This window comes from Seriola aureovittata, chromosome 10 (assembly GCF_021018895.1).
Source record: "Seriola aureovittata isolate HTS-2021-v1 ecotype China chromosome 10, ASM2101889v1, whole genome shotgun sequence".
In the NCBI taxonomy this organism is placed as follows: domain Eukaryota; kingdom Metazoa; phylum Chordata; class Actinopteri; order Carangiformes; family Carangidae; genus Seriola; species Seriola aureovittata.
Genome location: NC_079373.1, coordinates 13,697,846 through 13,713,004, shown reverse-complemented (window position 1 = coordinate 13,713,004; position 15,159 = coordinate 13,697,846). Strand labels below are relative to the sequence as shown.

The window sequence follows — 15,159 nt, the reverse complement described above, 5'->3', positions numbered from 1 at the left end:
GAATACTAAACATCCTTTTATTAATTACGGCTTGTGTTAAAAACCCAACTCTTTGATCATTGGTCATTGTCTTATTGTTTTATGCAGCTCACTTATGAAGTCATAATGTTGATGATGAAGACACTGGTGTTCATGGTGATGGAGATAGGGATGTGTATAAGAATGGAATATTCATCTAGCCCATGGTGTTATGGTGGAGAAACATTGCTTTGACTGTCTGGATTGATTTTACTTCTGAATAATATTGATTAATATATGAATATATGCAAATTAATGTAGCATTTCATTATAGAAATGCATGTATGTGTGCATTAATAGCATCTAACACATTAACAATGTGGAAGTCCTCTAAGTGCAAATGTACCATATGGCCACAGCAACAAAACCACACAGTCTGAGAGGAGGGGGCGGAAGAAAAAGACCTGACCTTTGGCTGTCTACAAAGCACTCCCCAGACTATAGACCCATTGAACTGAGGTTCTTCAGAGGTTTTATATAAAGAGCATCTCTAATGTGACCGCCATGCACAACTCACCGCAAATACTAATATCACCCAGGAAACTAATTCTCTGTGTTACTGCCAGTGAGCTGTCATTACTCTCCAACAAGGCTGCAGGATGAGTCTGCTGCATTCACGGCCTTGTTGTTTAGGTGCTTTGTTCATATGTAAAACATGTACTCTGCCCTTTGTCATACACACACAGACGAAACCCAAATGTCATGTGTCCATCAGTGCAGTTTGCAGCTAAATCCAGTTGGTATTCTTGGCTTCGCTCCTCTGAGGATATCTGTCTCCAATTCAACATCTGTTTAACAGTCCTGTCAGCTGGAACAGTGGATAATCTCTAATTCTTCCAAATGTGGCACAAGTCGTGCATAACGCTGGCTTCAAGTCAGGGAGTATAAGAAAATAAATGCACATCCAAGCTGCTCTGCCAGGATATAGATTAACTGCAACTGGCGCTCATGTATGCATTTGGTTGGTCCTATCTGAATATTACAGTATCAGTGTGCCTCCAGTAGTCCAAAATACAAACACTGAAGTTCATATTTAATTTATTGGCTGAAATGTTATTTTTAGTTTCGACCATATTTAGAATTTTGAAGCTACTGTGCTGTCAGTTACTTCAGATGTTGTGGAAATGGCTGTTAAAAACGCTCAACACATTTATAAACTGTTATCAGCTCTTTGTGTTTGCTCAGCCTGTATACTCTATCTAACTTCTTGGGTTTAGTTGGTGTTTTTATGATGCTTATCAGGTGTGACAGCTCTTTGTCGTGGCAGTCTTCATGCTTCATAATGTCTTCAACATAATCTACCGCAGACACACACACACACACACAAAAAGAGGATGAAAGGGAAAATATCTCCAAAATAAGTGGGAACACAGAATGATGTATCATCCATGCCTCTTGTGAATGGCTTGATTAAGATCTAGCAACAGCCAGGACCTATGTTGTTATTCCTTCGCTTCACTGGGAAGGCAGAGCAGGGCTTGGTGTAAACACCTAGAGAGGGGGCTTTCGCTCTCTTTCTATGCAGGTGAGAGGCAGCAGCGGCAGCTCTCGTTCCACAATGCCCCTCTGGGGCGAGAGCCCTCGGCACAGCAGCTATCTTTTCACCGGGTTCGGGGGGTCAGTATTTTCCCACCAGGGAAACTCTTTTTCAGTTCATATGCGATGGATGCATTATGGCCTCTGAATGAGCATCGTAGCTTTCAATGTGCATTCCACTGGGTTTCTGCTCTTACAGAGGGCCAGTGAATAAGAAATCAGCATCTCTATAAAACGCTCTTTTTTGGCACACACTCCCCCCTCCCTCCTCCTAACTCCATCAACCCCCACAACACACACACACACACACACACACACATACACACACACAAACTCCCCCTCCCCCCACTGCCATTCTGTGAAGTTAGGAATCCATAGGAGGTTTATTTGAGATGCAAGCACAAGTGTGAGAACACTGGGCTTGGGAAAAAATCCTTTCCTTTGGCCTGAATGGGGGCATTTCAAAAACCGGACGTTTTTTCAGGAACTCCTTCAGCAACAGGCCTCGTCCTGTGTCAGCTGAACAAAACACTGCTGCCATTCAGGAAAAATAAAGCTTCATTACTGGCTAATTTGACTGAGTGTCATTGTGATAAAAGATTTGCCTCATTTAAAGTCTTTCCGTTGTTTCTGTTGTTTCATATCAGAATGATAATTGTAACAGCCCTATCTAGTAAATATGTTAAAGGCCTGACAATGTTTGAGGGCACGGATCAGATGCTTTATCCATAGCTGAGCCTCTGCTTAGCTACTGGTGTCCAGAAATGAAAAGAAAAGTCAGTCACACAGTGATACCCAGCCGCTTCATTCAACTCTGCTCCCATTTACACTTTCTACAAAACATCAAAGTCGGTCACTGTCAGAGATAAATCACAGAAAATAGGGACGCAGAGGAGGCAAAAACTGCACAAGTCCCTTTAAACTCAACATCAAATTGGCTTTCATGAGGACCAGTTTAAGTGTCACAGACATGAATAATGTATTGCATTCGGGGGTTGTAGAGTTAATTAGTTATTTTAATTTTAAGACTTAATCATTCATGGGACTTTTTATCTATTCATGTAGTAGAGAACATATTTTAACACATAAAAATATTCTGCAACCTTATTTACATGCATCTTTTCTGCACACATTTCTACACCTCACTGTTTGGTGGAGTCCATATTTCTCTCTCTAAAACAACCTCACACTCTCCAGCTCATAAGAAAGAAAAGAAGTATTTTACTGCTGACACCCCAATTGTATTTTCAGTAAGGAACTAGCACCACGAAACAGATCAAAGGATGTTATTTGCAGAGGCATTGCCAGTGCAGCATAATGAGGCGAATTCAATAACACTGTTGTAAAAACCATTCGTAATGTGGACTAATGCACAGATACGGACAGCATTAGGAGGCTGGCTTTGAATACAAACTCTGACTTGGCTCAGCTTTGGTGTTTTTCCCCCTTAATGGCTTTTGTTCAATCTTTGTTCTGCACCCAAATTTAAAGACTTCTAATGACACCGTTCAGGCTTATTCAGTGACGGCAGGGAGGCTTTCCGTAAGCCTGATGCATAATCACTCACAGATTTTACATATGAATGTTGCTGATGCTGAAAATGAGTACTGCAGCAACTTTTGTACTGTACAAAATAGTTTAATTCTCTTTAATTTGATAAATATTTTGACAAATTAACCTCACAAACCTTCATTTTGCAGCCTGTCCAGGCTTCTCTTAGTGAGATTACCTCGAGTTGCAAATGATTTTGAAAATAATCAACAAACACAGTCCTTGTGTTTACTTCCAAATCAGCCTTTATAGTGCCTGGACAGATTGGATCAATGTGCTGTAACTGATGTTGTCTCATTGTGCTGAATATTTCGACTTTCTGGGAAGAAAAGTCCCCGGAGATGAAGTTGACACAAATCCAATTTTGCTGGGGACGTTGCACATTTGTGTTTCATTCAGTCTGCTGTAGCTGATTTGTGTCTGTATGCCTGGAGCTGCAACATGGCAGAGTAACGTCATGTAAGCTCAGAAAAGAAAGTGTGTCAAATGACTAAGCCCTTTCTTTATCCAAAAATGATGTGATTCTAGTAAGGCTACAACTAATGATTATTTTCTAAGTTATACCATGAATGCTTTAGTTTATAAATGAAAGTAATAATAAAAGAAACACATTATAATTAACCAGGATCCAAAGTGACATGTGTCCTGTTTGGCCCGCACAACATTCCAAAGCAAAAAAATATTCTGTAGTATCATACAATGAACAATCACAAAGGGAGGCAACTAATGATTATTACCATTTGATCAATCATCTATATAATGTTTGACAATTTTGAAAAATGCTTGTTATAATTTGACCAACATGATGCTGAAAATCTTCAAATCCTCACATTTGAAAAGCAAAATGATCATTCGGTTATCAAAATTGTTGCTGGTTCACTTTCTCTCGATCGACAAACTGATTAATTGACTAATCGTTGCAGTTCTACTATTATACACAACAAAGAAATGCATCAAATTTGTACATTTGAGAGGCCGGAGACAGTGAATGTTTTGTTTGAATGTTATTTTTGGTTGATAAATGGCTGAAACAATTAATGGATTAACAAAATAGTTGCTGATTAATTTTAACACATTTGACTAATCGGTTGAATTGTTCCAGCTCTAAAATCTTACACTTCACATGTATCTGCATAACTGGGCTAATTTCAGTGCACAGCTGTTGACTGAAAACACACCGCACGACTAAACGCTAAATATTCCATAATATTTGGCTCCTTTACACTTTACATTCTCGCTGTAATTTACACGGCTACAAAACACCAGGCTGTTGGAATAAACAGCTTTTTGGGAGGTCTATCACTTTAATTAACAGTGAGCGTGAGCCTGACAGCTGTGATGGCAATGGGCGAGCCAATCACAGGTGCTGTGTGGGGCACAGGGAGGAATGTGAGGGAGTGTTTGACAGAAGAGGCCATGTGCAGAAATAAGATGACAGGTGGTTGGCCTGATCCAGTGCCAGGCTGCCAAAATGAGTTTGCCTCTGGGAGCTCTGGAGAAACATGACAGTGTTAATGAAAATGGCAGTGCTTAAATGTGTCACGCTCCACAACAGCATATCCCAAGGTTAGGATAGTAAAAAAAAAAAATGTCTACGAGATAAAATAGACATTTATGAATGGCATGAATGGAGAGGATTTTTTCCATTTGACCTGTGGAATTTTTTCAAATTCACTGGAAAAATATTCAGTCATTGTTTTCACACACTTTTTTTAAGTCAGGTCTTAAACATCATCAGCAGTCGGGCGCTCACATTTTCTCCACAACCCAACGTTCTCTGGATGTTTTGGGGTCTCATTGGGAGTTGCTCTAAATACCTCATTGCTTCCGGGATGTAGAAGCAGACACCCCGAGGTGCAACAATACAAGAATGGCACACATCTGAGCACAAAAACAGGCAAAGAACGTGTTCTTTCTTGCTTTTTTTTTTGTTGTAGCTGTCTGCAAGCGCAGAACCATTTGTCTCTCAACATGCTCTCAACAGTCTTGTATTAAACGTTTTCACACATACATAGAAGCAGCCGCCAATAAAAATGTATCCAACAAAAGCTCCCTGGCCCTCAAGTACTCAAATCATTTACTTCAGTCAGTACAACAATATAAAGATATTACATTAGTCTTTCATTCTAAATCTCACAGAAGAATTTAATGAAAACAATAAGAAGTACTAATTATGCAGAAAGATGGCCTGATACATTATTATATATTAGATTGTTAGATTGTTAATACTGATGCATCTAGTTTTAACTACTTTATATACAGTTGGCTGGTGTAGCCCAGTGGTTCCCAACCTGGGCTTGGCCCCCTCAGTATAGTCACAAGGTTTCATCTTTATTTATGTATTTTATTATGTAAAGTCTTAACTATAGCTGTCAGACAAATGTAATGGAGTGAAAAGTATAACAATTGTCTATGAAATGTGGTTAAGCAGATGTAGCAAGTAGCAGAAAAGTGGAAATACTCAAGCACGAATACCTCAAAATTGTACTGTTCTGTGCCTGAGTAAATGTGTTTTGCGGCTTTCCACCACTGCTGCACTTCAGACATCCCTATTTCCTTAACCTGCCAGCAAGACCAAACTAAATTCATGCCTCCCTCTGAACTTGAGGCAATTTTTTACCCTCACCTTTCACTCAATACTTCAAGTACAATTGAAGACACCCACCTCTTCCTGTTGTTTTCTCCCAACCTAAACATTCATTCCAAGTATAGTGTCTGTAATGATGTTTGGGATCAACAGCCAAATTACTGTAAGTCACCAGACAGTTACAACACACTGCAGGAGAAATCTGCTAAGCACATACATGACAACATTCCCAGTGGTAAACAGACAGTACAAATTTGCCCTTTGGGCATGTCTTTATGTGTGTGTATGGATGTATTCTCATCCCTGCCAGTATTATTCCTCCATATCCCTGTAGATGTTCTCAGTGTCAGCTAAGTTTCCACAGTGTTGCTGCTGTGCGGGGAGCTGTGCATGCTGGGGCCTGTTTCTTAAGCCTGCCATTCTGACACACACAAAGGTGCTGCTCATCCAGGCTTTGTGTCGAGGATTAGCAGAGCAGATATGCTGCAGCCACAGAGAGACACATTCAAAATTGCTGCTTCCGTTTTCTCACATACCCTCACATTTTAAACGACTGGTAAATTCCTGAGAGTATGACACAGGACTGTCCCACGTGGAGCAGTGAAAAGCATCAGCAGCAGCCGATGATGTCAGAGAGTCCAAAAAGTGAAATCTAGCTACAGTAGATGTAATTAGCGAGACGCCATGAGGGAAAATGGTTAGTGTTATTGGCAAACCAAGTAGACAGTCCTAAAATAATTTAACTAGCCTGACAAGTTAAGGGTTTTATCACTGAGCTCACAGCTCAGCACAAAGGGCATCCAGTTGTTTCTAACTGGTTTTCGAACAAAGAACAGCATGAGCCATCAAGTCCAATCAGCGTTGCACACTTATGTCACAACCCAGAGGTTGAACGCAGCGGACTGAGAGCAGCAAGAAAGGATTTATGGTCTCCAAAGCTTGTTGAGGTATAGTCACAAATATACAGCAGAAATTGATTTAAATTGTTGGACTAAATCTTCTTTATCCAGGATCTAATCATATTTCAAAACTGAATGGTGTTTGAGTCTCAATCTTTGCTTTCTCCAAGCTTTATTTGTTCAGTAAATAAACTGTTTGCAATTGTTCTCACAGTTTTATGGAAGATGAATTATTCTCTGCTTAGTCATATATCAATCTCTGATGTGTGTTTGGAAGAGAAGCCTCAGAAACAGAACTTTAAAAGAAGAGTTGAAAACATGGCATGAAAGCACTGATTAAGGAACAATAAAGACTGATGCTGTCACTGCATGCATGGCTGTCAATGTAATGGATGATTTTTAATGTCTACGGCAAATAAACCTTTCTCTCTGACGTATTTGCTTTGCTTTCAGTTGTGTTGATAAAAGCAAGAATCCAGCTGCATGGATGTCAGTGGGCCTGTAGGTTGCTGTGAGGCCTGTCTATTCTCATCTCTGGATCTTCCAGCTCCCTTTTCATGCACCCTTCATGCTTTCTGTATCTGTCTAAGTCTTCCCTGCCTGGTTCTAGTTGAGCCGTTTGCTTGTGTGGTTCCAATTGGATGCTTTGGAAGATTTTTTTTTCCTACCCTCCATTGTGCAGAAACTATACTGCCTGACAGTTGCCTCAGTGAAACCAGGGCTTCAGTTCTTTGTCAGGCAGCTGCATTGTGACAGAAGATTCGCAGGTGCAAAAAGAAGGACTTGGTAAATGAATAGAAAAATATTGTGGGAAAGGCCTGTGTATGAGTGCACACGCAGAAAAAAAGACAGATTCCAAGAGACAGAAAAAGAAAGCAGGGGGACGGAAAAATCCCCAGCAACTGAAGATATTTTAGAATAATAAAAATGAGCCCTATGGGTATTTTATTGGATGTGAGTAGGTCATAGGTGAAGATTTAAAAAAATGCAATAAGGCATTTTATACAAAAATAAAGAGACAATACTGACAAAAAAAAAACTTGAGTCTCCATCCTTGAACACCTTCTCTCTCTACAACTGCTTTAAATCCTCTCAGAAAATCAGTCGATACCGTCAATCAGTGCTGTTAACATGCATCAGAAGACAAGTACAGGCAGATTCTCCTGGTTTTGTGCAGCAGAGTTTCTTGGCTCTGGGATCTGACAGAAATTGAGTTCCTTATCTAAAATGGCAGAGTGATTTCAGATTTCCTCTGCGTGGGCTGCACTGAATGACTGAGAGTTCTCAATTTATTTCCAGTTTTCCACATATGGATGGTAATGCGATGCCAACGTGTCAGCAACACACCCTAAAGTAGGCTATATAGGTTAAATCGAATGAAACCCTTTTGATTCATCCACTCTCTGTCTTCTCTCAGTTTTATTCTCTTGTGTGTGGGGTGTGGTAGTGTTTTCCAATGGGGTATAAAGTTGGGTCTTAGACAAGAGACGCTGAGTGTTTGACTGCTGATACCCTGGAATTTGCTGCAAAGATACAGCTGGGATCATGAGTGCAGATCACCTTACTGTGAAAAAGAGACTGATAGCAGCTGGAAAGCAAATGAACATGTGTCAGCCATCTGGAAAAGTCACCCAAAACACTATGCAACCTCTGTGCTGAGACAAAGGAGTCATTTTACTTTATGAAAAGACTTGTTCCCCTTTTTCCACTGCAGATGAAGCATAACACTGTAGTTCCTTTTTAGTCAGTTACAACACAACTGTAATCAGTGCAACAAATTTGTGTGTAAGCAGTTCACTGAAGTCTCCTTCAAATCACATCTTACCTTCTGCAGACTTACAACATGTCCATCACCACATTTGATGTACAAAATCTTAAATGTACTGTGATGTTCTTTGACTAGTCTGCAGTTCAAATGTGCTCCAAGTGAGCTGCACCTGCTGCTTTCAAAAGCTGCCAGCTAAAGCCTGAATAGGTTCTGAGAACTTTAGAAGAAAAGCTTTAAACTCTCCCATAGACTGATTGCTTAGACCTGAGCCCAACTATGAACAGCAAATCTTAACATATAACCTAGTCTGTCCTCATGGGCTGCTCTCAACATGCATGGTAGCCATTCGTTTCACTCAGGAGAAAATTCAGGTTGAATACTGATTTCAAGCAGGGCTTGGAACTAACTATGTGACATGTTGTCCAAGTATTTATACAAATAGCTATTCTTATATTCATATAGGAATACATACATATATTCATAGCTATAAAACATACCTATTTTTATGTGCATTTGCAGTCTTTGCATAGAAATGCTGAGTGGAAATGCCAGAATAAAAAAGAAAAAAAGAAAAAAAAAGAAAATCGCAAAAAATGATCATGGATGGCTGAGATGGAAAAGTCGGTGTATCAACAGAAACCACATGCGAACCAAGCTCAGCGAATAAATCATGGCATTCATGGAGCATGTGCCTTAAACATCCACTGAAGCCTCTGCTCCACTGAAGAGATGAAAAATATAGACAAAAACATCAGATCTGTTTGGACCGATGAGGAAACTCAAGAGATGATTGACGTTTGCAAGGTAATACACTAGTGCTGATGGGTTGCTGCAGGGTACAAGTATAAGATGAAATCTAAACTCACAAGTCAAGATTTAAGGTTTAACTAACGCTAAGTCATTGCACATTGGTTCATGCTGTTTTGAGGCAACATTGTAAAACTTGCAGATATTTGATTGCAGTTCAATGTGTTGCATGATGACACTGCATTGCTCCACAAAAAACCAACCAAAAAAAAAAACATCTAGAACCAACTTTTTAGCTGTGTCACCCTGTGTTTGTTGCCTGAGGCCTCTTCGACATGAACCCCCGTTGAGCCAACGCAGTGATTTCATTAAAACGAATGAGGAAGCCAGTGTTTTTCACCGCACCATTATTGTCAGAGCGAAAAGGCCCCTGAGGCTGTGGAAACCAGTAATACTTGCACTGGCCCTTGAGCTCATCCAGGTGTGTTTTGTCTATTTTCCACCTTCGCAGGAATATAGTATAATCTGTCACCAAATCAGGGAGTTTAGGTCTTGTCACTTCTCTGCTGCTAGGTTGATCAGTTTGTGCCAACATGCCTTGAAAGCACAAACACATTGTTTCCTTCTCTATACACACTCCCCAGTCTTGCTACTGAGTTTGGTGACATTCACAAATCAAAAGGAGACTTGTTTTCACATTCTTGTTCAGCTGGTGCACAGAAAACAACTTGCTTGCCTCCAAAAGTGCAGCTCAGAAGTACAAAGAGCTCATTTTCAGACTCTTCCTGGCTCCTCACACCTTCAGCAAAGTTGAAGTGGCAGATCCAGTTCCTATCAGGGGGCTGGACATAATGGCCATGTGCTAAATGGATGGCTGGGTGCTTCCAATCGACTAACAAGAGGCAGCAGCACAGCCTTGGGCTCTCCCAAAGGCAAAGACCTGGCAACTGTGGCTTCAGGGTAAATTCTATTTCATAGATCATGCAGTACTTTGATATCTGTGCACTTGATCTTTTAAAAAAACAACTATTCAACAGGTACTGTTTTTCCTGCTATTAACAAAAACACCATTTTATATGGTTGTGTTGCTTTATTCCCTTTAACCAATAGTGAATGGCCTGTGATATCACAGTTTCCTGTCATGGATATTCTCAGTTACTGTACCTACATGCCTTTTTGGACTCTTTTTCTAGCCTCAGAGCTAATTTGGCAGCTCACTGTCTCAGTGTGCGCAGGTCATGGACAGTGCATGCTGTTTAACAGCAGAACAGAATTTTATTGTGACTAATAGTAACTATATTGGTTTTGCAGACACTTCTGTATATCACACACCTCTGAACTATTGAATTAATTGGATATTAAGTGCTTTCTGTTGAGATTAGCCTGATTTTTCCTTTCTCTTTGTTCCAAAGGTGATTTAGGTGATTTACATGCCCTGACAGTTACAGTAAGTGTCTGTCAGGGCACATGATAGCACTTCATAAAAGGTTACCTATTTAACCTAATATGTCATTTATCATATCAATGACTTTTCATCAGCCAAAGGTAAGCTTCTTCATCTGTTTGCTTTGACTGGCACAAATCAGAGGAAATGCAGACAATGCACGGGCAAGTACAGGCACACATAGTGAACCAGGCTTTTCCTATATTAGGCATGAAAACTTTTACCATTCACTTTCCCCCTCTTTGCCCACAAAGTATAACTTAACAGCCACTTGACAAGGAAGGGTTGTAAATCATTTGCTAATACAATTTCATTTGTATCACACAATGGTGGCACCTTGTCTGAATATAGTGTTTAACTCACAATTTAATGTAAATCTCCAAGCATACTCTCTGCACGGTTCGCACAAACTAGCCATGGACCACAAAAGAAGAGGAGGACAGCACATTTACTTTCAATTTTTTAAACTTCACAGTTGTATAATATTACGATGAGGTTAAATATGTGGCAACTCCTACTCTCGCTTTAATTAAAGTTGCTGGTGAGAGGACCAGCCTACGTGTTGAGACAGAGGAGATAAAGTCAGCATGGCCTGAAGGCAGCTATGACTCACTGATGTTATTTTGGCTCTGGCATTGGGATTTTTTTCTGAGTGGGGGCTCGAGTCTCCTCCTGTTTCACAACTTTTCAGGAGAGCCATGCTGTGTGAGGTGTTCGCCACAAAGAGCTGTCAGTAAAACATCAACAGCCTCCATCATCATTCCACTGTTCAGCAAACACCTGACCAAACACCAGACGCCATCTCCTCCCTGTCACAGGACTCTGTGAGCTACGAGGGCAGGGCCAGTCTGTGGAGCTCCACACCCATTCAACTTACTGTTAATTAACCTCTTTGCATATTAAGCACAATCCTCGAGCTAAGGCATTTACATAGCAAATCAAACCTTTATAGCTTGTTCAGCAACAGTGTTTTTCTTTTTTTTTCCTTTTTAGGGTCTGATCCAATTAACCTGCTTCTATTGCAACAGTCGAGACAGAGAAATTACAGTATCATTTTACGTATAACGATCAATAACAGCATCATTTAGCCCGGGGGAAAGGTCTACTGTCTCAGTGGGCTGAGAATATCTGTAAGACTTTTCCTGTAATTAGACATCCACAGGCTCTTCAATTAATCTGAACCCAAAGCACTGACATTTCCACAGCTCATTAATGAACCACAGCAGACTTTACAAAGATGGAGTGGACTACAAGGATGCACACAGGGATATGAACATGGATGACACACGACGCTGTGGCCCTGCTGTCTTCACTAACAATACAAGAAACCTTCCCAATGTTTGGGAGCATCTAATGGGAAATTCTTCTCCTTCTTTGGCCTGACAAGGAGATAGCATACATCCTAATGAGTTTCAAATTAATGAGTTCTTTCAGCCACTACTAAATTCCACTCTTCAACAGTTTTAAGGAGACTATAAATATTTCAGCATGGAAATGATCCTTTTCTAGGCCCTAGAATTGCAAATTCCACCGCCTCCACTGGCTGAAGATAAAATTATGCTCTTGGATAGACTGTCCTAAAACTTTATTGAGCAACTAACCCATGATAATTGTTTCAAACTTGGATAGGTCTGCTAATTCATATTGCAAATAAAATCTACTATGCTTGCACAGATATTGGTAAGAGTGACTCCAATCTTTTACATCCAATAATGGCTGTATTTTGTGAGAAATACTGAAGATTTGAAAGGAATTAATACATTAAAATGTGAAATGGAGCAAGTTGTGTGATTTGTAGGAGCAGCAAGCTTGGCAGGAGAACTTTAAAGTCAATGTGTGTGGTCAAAGTAATAAAGAGAGAGAGAGCTAGAAGCAACTGGGGCTAAAGGTGACCCATGAAAAACTTGTGAGCCAGCAGTGCCATAATGCTGAGGATTTACTGGCCAGACTGGTTAGGAATCAATCTTAGATTGTGTCTAATTGGATTTTAGCCATGGTGTTTTCAACAAGCAGAATGTGAGTTGATTCATGTGATAAACATAAAAATGTTTGCTTGTAAGATGCAACAGAAAAAACTACATGCATCAAATTCCCTGTGCAGTTTGAGAACAAATGCCTGTTTCCTGTTTCCCCACTACTGCCAGTGCATGAAAGTTGCAAAGACATTTTAGGCTCCCAGTAATTTGTTTGCACCTGCAAAAACTTGAGCTTTTTGCTGAGGCTATTGTGACAAGATGGGACAAAAGGAAGGGCAGGATGTAGCCCCTGCAGCTGTGCATACAGGACAACACTGCAGGACACTAGTAAAGTTCAACAACCTAGCAGATAGAAGCCAAGGCATAAAAGGACTGTGAAGAATTCAGACTGACTGCTTATTTTCCAGCACCCAGACACTGGCAGCATTCACCTTTATATGCACATATAAATACATACAAATCATATGGCAAGGACTAAGAATCCGCTTGTTGTGAAAAAGTCTACATTCTCTCTGTGCTTGTGTCTGCCATCAGTCTGCATTTACACAGGTCAATGATGGATAACCAGATTTTTAGATCGCAGGAAAATATTGCTATTGATAGGAAGCGATTGGAAGACAGAGAGTTGTCTTGTGTTGTATGTCTGCAGCACAGAGATACTGTATTTCAGCCAAAAGCACACTTAAGAGACCGCTGCTAATACAGTGGTGACAGAGAAGAATATAATGGGTTTCCTAATGTAGAAGTGTTAGCTTATTATGTTAATCCACGTAGAATAAATGTGATTCACACAATTTCATAATTTTAATTTCAGTTTACTTCGAATTCGGGAACCTATTCCATTGTTTGTATAAAATGCAAAACAAAAAAATGCATTAATTGTTTTTATGTCATATAGGCATAATGCCAATGTTTTCATTATTTCAGAGAATGATTAGTTGTGAATTACATTAAATAAATTGCCAAAAAAGGCATTTCACACATTGTGGAGTTGAACCTTATCTAATTTTATATTCATAAACTGAATATTTAGATAGTCCTCTACTTTTTGCGCAGAATTTCAGAAGCAGGAAATTAAAATGGCAGCTGTTTTACTGAGATAAGCCTCCGTTTTTTTTCTTCATGCATTTATGGCATCTTGCATGCTAATGGAGTCATGGCTGATCACCAATATGTTTTCTTAAACCCTGTCAGGTGCAAAATTGCGATGATCATTCATGGTCTAAAACAGTTAATCATACACTAATGTTCCTCCCTGAAATTTGGCTTGATGTGTTGTGTCCTTCATTGAGATCAGTTCTGTTTAGCAGCACAGCTACTTATTTGTTTTGCAGTCTGTACACACTCTGTCTAGTTCAGTCCATGTCTGGAATTAAACAGTGTGCATAATTCTCACTGGATTCCAGTCTGGCTTTTGAGAGGGAAAAAAACAGAAGAAGAAGAAACTCACCTTCTCTGCTTAAAATGAGAAAGGAGATTCTGTAATGAGGGTTTACACATTCAAGCCCAGTCCTCTGTGTGCACCAACAGGCCAATTTGCAAGCTTCCTGCATTCATATTGCTACTGACTGTGGCAGTAATTCCACACAGTGTCTGAGCCCCACATATCACCTCTTAATAGAATTTTTTGAATTCACGCTCACACCTTACAGACACAGTGCTGCTGAATACACCTCCCACTCTTTTTAAATGCCAATCAAGTACATGAAACACAAATCTTGTCTATGTGTATGTTCCCTGAATATCAAGGGACTCTTAGTGGTTAAATTTGTACCATTTCTCTCATTTAATAGCCTTAAAGACGGGAAACCTTTGGCAGTAACAGCAAAGGTTCAATTTTAACACCAAGCAATTGCTCTTCTGCTCGTCTGTGAGATGTGCCTCAGGTCAAAATACCACATCAGCAATACATAGTCCACTCTGAGGGATATGCATATAGTATATGTATTCTTAAATGTTATCAAATATTACTCCTTATTTAACCCAGGTATTATGATGCATGTCAAGTACAATAAGAGGGCTGTCTCACTGAGGGAAGCAGATAGACATTAGCATTACAGTTGGTAGTCAATGCCATCCTGTTTCAACTCAACAAAGCAGAACCATGTCTCTAATGAATCACACTCAGAGCAGTACATAAGTTATAGTGTGGAACAATTACAAAAGCATGTGTATATTGCCATATACTGCCATAAGCCTTATTAATCTATATTCATTATATCCATCTCTAAAATCAAAACAGACAGACCAGGTTTCTTACAAATCTGATATATCCCTTTAAAAGGTAATTAACTACGGACACCTTTGAGGAAAACCAATTAAACACATGGTTCCTTTCATTTCAAATGTAATCACCTGTTACTATTACAGATTAGCACTGCAATTAACAATTATTTTTCTCGATTAATCCAGTCACTGCTTGATATAACTATCAGGAAATATTGAAAAATATCTGGTCCGGTTTTGTCCAAACAAAAGTCTAGAACGTAAAGTGAAGAAAAGCAGCAAATTCTCACAAAAGATCGAAAAGGAAATGTTTCATATTTTTGCTTAAAAATGAGGACAACACAGAGTGCAGTTGGTAGAAAAATTAACAAATCTTTTTGAAGGCGTCCAAACACAACATGGTGTGA

At 39.7% G+C, this 15,159-nt stretch overlaps 1 long non-coding RNA gene across 1 annotated transcript in view; it reads right to left on the bottom strand.

Annotated features, from left to right (window-relative positions):
* LOC130176136 (uncharacterized) overlaps positions 1–15,159 on the bottom strand; it is an 81,127-nt gene that overhangs the window by 58,716 nt on the left and 7,252 nt on the right. The gene's annotated exons all lie outside the window — the stretch shown is intronic.